This window comes from Phodopus roborovskii, unplaced genomic scaffold (assembly GCF_943737965.1).
Source record: "Phodopus roborovskii unplaced genomic scaffold, PHOROB, whole genome shotgun sequence".
In the NCBI taxonomy this organism is placed as follows: domain Eukaryota; kingdom Metazoa; phylum Chordata; class Mammalia; order Rodentia; family Cricetidae; genus Phodopus; species Phodopus roborovskii.
Window position 1 is genome coordinate 16916328 of NW_026126636.1, and position 4820 is coordinate 16921147.

Sequence of the window (4820 nt, forward strand, 5' to 3'; positions counted from 1 at the left end):
ACTCTCACAAATCTGTGGCACGGACAAGTCCTTTACCCAAGACTCACAACTTAGAACACATCAGAGAGTTAATACTAGCGAGAGACCTTACAGTTGTCAGGATTGTGACAAATCCTTTACCAGTTGCTCAGATCTTAAAAGACATGAGAGAATTCATACCGGGGAGAGACCTTACAAATGCATGGAATGTGCATAAGTCCTTTACCCGGGGACACACATCTTAGAACACATCAGAGGCTTCCGATACTCGGAGAGAAACCTTACAAATGTATGGAATGTGACAAGTCCTTTACCTGGAATTCACAACCGAAGACATCAGCAAAATTCACCCTGGGGAAATCTTTCAAATCTATAGAAAGTGACAAGTCCTTGATCTGGAACTCAAAAGTTAGAACACATCAGAGAGTTCATACTAGAAAGAGACTTTACAGTTGTAAGATATAGTGGCAAATCCTTTACCTGTTGCTCAGATCTTACAAGACATGAGAGAGTTCATACTGGAGAGAGACCTTACAAATGCATGGAATGTAATAAGTCCCCTTTACTCGGAAACACATCTTAGAACACATCAGAGGGTTCATACTGGGGAGAAACCTTACAAATGTGTTAAATGTGACAAATCCTTTACCTGGAACTCACAATTTAGGAAACCATCAAAGTGTTCACATTGAGGAACAACCTTACAAATGTAGGAAATGTGACAAGTCCTTTACCAAGCTGTCACTTCTTATAGTACATCAGAGAGTTCATACTAGAAAGAGACCTTGCAGTCCTAAGGAATCAGACATTTTTTTTACCAGTGGCACAAATCTTGAGAAAACACCAGAGAGTTTATACTAGGGAGAAACCTTACAAACATTCACATTGTGACAAGTCCTTTACCCGGGGCACACGTCTTAGAACATACCAAAAGACTTCATACTGGAGAAGACCTTATTGATGGGAGATGTCATTCTGTAAATATGTTTTTCTTTGACACCTTATAGTTGTAAGGAATATGACAAATCTTTTACTAGGTCCAAAACATCATAGAACCCATCAGAAAATTCATATTGGAAAGAAAATTTCCAAATGCAAAGACTGATGTATCCTATTCCATCCTCACATGTCTTAGGAAACATTAGGAAATTCATTTTAGAGAAAGACACCATTGTAAATTTTGTGACATAGTGTTTTCTTGTATTCTCTGCTATAAATCACAACAGTATCTACAATAGAAAGATAAAACGTAAGAAACTTGTAGAAATCTTTAATGAGGTTTAAATCTTAGAGAAATATCACATAGTATATGCCAAAATAAAATTCCCCCATGTTACTGTGAGTAAAATCTTATTTCTTTTACTGTCATTGTGCTTTTGCCTGCTTGTTTTGCTGGCACTACATATGAGTGTTTTGACAACAAGGGTCATCAGATGCCCTGAAGCTGCAAGTTACAGATAATTGTGGAGCTGCTGGGTATGTGTTGGGATTGAAACCCCTATCCTCTGAAAGAGCACCAATGAACTTAAACACTAAGTGATATATCTCCAGCCCCTGGGAAAAGCTGTCATAAAAACATTTATCTTGTTTAACATCCAAGAATTAAATAGGCACCAGGCATGATGGTACAAGCCTTTAGTCCCACACTCCAGGAGACAGAGTAGTAGGATCTCTAAGTGTGAGACCATCCTGAACTACATAGTAAATTCCACCTGACAGCTATGATTACATGAACCCTGTCTCTTATAAAAACAATCATATTGAGGACAAATGTATACTAAAAATGTTAAAAGGCCTTGAGTTTTATCTGTAATTTTGCAACAGGCATCACAAAATTCGTCTTCTGATAAAGCATATCTTTACAATTCCTTTCTTGCTATTCATTGAAAGTTCCATCCCTGGAATGCATTCAATTTGACAAATCCTTTACCTAATTCTAAAATTGTAAACATTAACTATAAAATATTAATGGGTGGTCCTGCCTGTCCTGTATTTTTCATTCTGATGGGGTTGGGAGGGGGCGCCCTGGAATGGGTGGGTTTGTGTGCTTGCGGGGATTTCTGGTCAAGCTGGAGTTGCCAGATTCATTCCTGAGGAAGCAAGGCTGCCCTAGCTTGGCAGTAGCTCTGGGATGGAACTCTCAAAAACTGTAGGAATTGCTCCAGTGGCTGGCTGTGCTGCCCTGGTAGTGCTGCCCTGGGCTCCAGATCCTGCTCTAGCTGTAGGTGCCCCTGGATTAGGCCACCATGAGTGTTCTGGCCACTTGAGTGTCCTTCATGGTCATCCAGCACTCAGACAGCATCTACTCCTTGCCCAGGTCCCAACACCTGGCACAGGCCTACTTGGGCAGCCACCTCTCTGCACCTTGGGTGCAGGTGGCAGGGCATGGACCAGGGATGGACCAGGAAGAGGAAGAGCAAGCACTGCATTGGAGCCTCCTCTGTGCACGAGTACCATGCACAGTGGGATCTTCCCCACGCAGTAGGCTTTCACTTTTAAATCAATTGATAAAGTGGAGGAAATGTGGAACAACTTGAAACCCCAGGTGCCAGTCTCCTGTTTACCAGAGGAGGAAGCCACCCCTAAAATGTGGACACATCCCGTACTGTAGCAGGTGTCTCTTTGAGAAAAGCATCAGTCTGGGAGACTCCACTCCCCAGCAGCAGAGCAGTCCTTTATGAGGAATTGTTGCCTTACATCCACGGGAATAAACCCTTCAAAGATCTTTTTCAAGAGTGAAGCCAAAACTATGCTGTGGAGATCCTGCAGATTGTTGAGAATAAGCGTTGAGAAAGGACAATGAGTCAAGTGCCACCTGGGAACAAAGCTTGCTCAAAGAGACTCTACTCTCACTACACCCCATGGAGAGGAGGAGAAGTAGTCCTTTTCCACAAAAGACTCAGAGTTTATTGAATACTGAGAAAAATTTTGGTAGAATGCAAAGCAGCTCAGAGGATAAGGCACTGTGGAGTCCTGGGGGTTAGGAGCACCTTACTGAGACAGGGGCTCCAGGACACTGGGTTTGGGTTTCCCCATGAGAACTTACACCAGGCAATCAAAAGCCTTGCTTTTTCCAATAAAAGAAAAAATTCATCTTTCTAAGTTAATGCTGAAGAAATGTCAACTTCTCCTGCTGGCTCTGTAGATTAGTACTAAAAGGGACAATAGATTAAACAGTATACCAGCCCCTGTGAGCCCCACTCATTCAACATTTTTGCTAGATTAGATCCCTCACTGGTGTCTCCAGAAGATAGAGAAAGATAGGCTCTCAGAGAGAAGATGGTTGAGCATTAGAAGAAGGGGGTGGATCCCTCCCAATGCGAACAAATACACACATTTGCAGCTAATGCACAGATCAAATCCATTGTACCCAAATTAGACCAGAGTATCCCCTGGGATGATGGAGATAAGTGGTCATGGTTCAGTACCTGAAACGAATTGCAACTCAGAAGGAGGACTCAACCACCCTGTCCCTGCAGTCATGGACACAGATGCAGCATTAGGTATCCTGGGATCTCCCCCTTGCATGTTAGCAGCACAGGGAGCTGGAAAGCTCATAGCAGATCAGTTTCCATTCTGTGCCTTGTGCCTGATTTGCTTCAGATCTGGGAATCCATGTACTGCAGCGTGATGTCCCATAGCAAGCAGAAGCCTACCTACAAAGTAAAACATGAGGACATGGTTTTGCTCAGGGACTCTGCTCAGGCCTGACTTCTTTCTGGGACCTTCCCTGCATGCCCAGTTTGAACAGTGGAACTACAACTCTCAGCTTTGATGCCTTCAACCCTTGTGAATTTCACTCCTCCATTGTCACTGGCTGGAACATTACAAAGACGCCAGCTCTTGCAAGTGTGGTTTTGAAATATTTCTTACAATATCACTGAATAAGGACTTTTCTTTTCAGACCGGGTGTATCTGCCCTGAAGTGGTCTGCAGGGGGCACTATGTATGATGGTATTAGTGAGCTTTTTAAAAGAGTGTCACTATAAACAGAAAGTTATGGTTTGCTGGTTAGGTGAGAACAAGTCAAGACAAAGTAACCTCTGTTCCTTTTGTCTGCTCTCAGTAGAATCATGGAAGCAGAGTTGGAACCTTCAGGTTTTTTCACTCAGAATGTGAACTTAGTCATTAGCCTTTATCCAGTGTGATCTTCTATTACACAGACAAAGGTGCCAGAACAACACATTGAGAACAGGTGTCCAGAGCTGTGAAAGCATCACAAATTAGTGAGCTGGCTGGTTTTAAATGGCTCTGGTGACTGAGTGAGGCAATCTGGGGCATTTGCTATGATGAATTCTATTTCATATAGAAAAACATGTTACTAATACTGGATGGGTAGTTGAACAGTGTGACTCATATTTGAAACAGTTTTTCAAAATTTTTTTATAACCTTCAAAAGTAGTGATGTTTGTACTTAAGTATAAATCAAGCATTGAACCAAGACAAGTAAGAAAACAAAAGATTGTCTTCCTTTGGGGAGAGAAAAAAAAATGCAATTTTTTCTGGCTTCACAGGTTCAGTCACCATGTGGTTTTATGATCAGTGTCCTTTTGTTCTCCTATAAACCAAGGTCTCTAAGATAATTTTCCAAGGTCAGAGTTACAGGTTAACTGCTAGTCTTGTTTCTGGGATGTTGACGGTAGCTCCAGACAGGTGTGCAGTTGGAAATTCGAATGGGATTTTTTTCTCAGTGGCACATGCAGTCCACATTTTTCATCAGAATGTGGATCTTTTCCTGTGCTCTTGAGCTTGTGAACCTGGAGGAAACAAGACTGAGAAGATTTTTAGCACATCAGAAGAGGTAATTCTGCGAGTTCTGATATCAAATTATGATAAACTAT

At 42.0% G+C, this 4820-nt stretch overlaps 1 pseudogene; it reads left to right on the forward strand.

The window, feature by feature from the left end:
* The first annotated feature begins 2255 nt into the window (after positions 1-2255).
* LOC127238537 (suppressor of cytokine signaling 5-like) lies at positions 2256-3931 on the forward strand (annotated as a pseudogene).
* Positions 3932-4820: the final 889 nt, after the last annotated feature.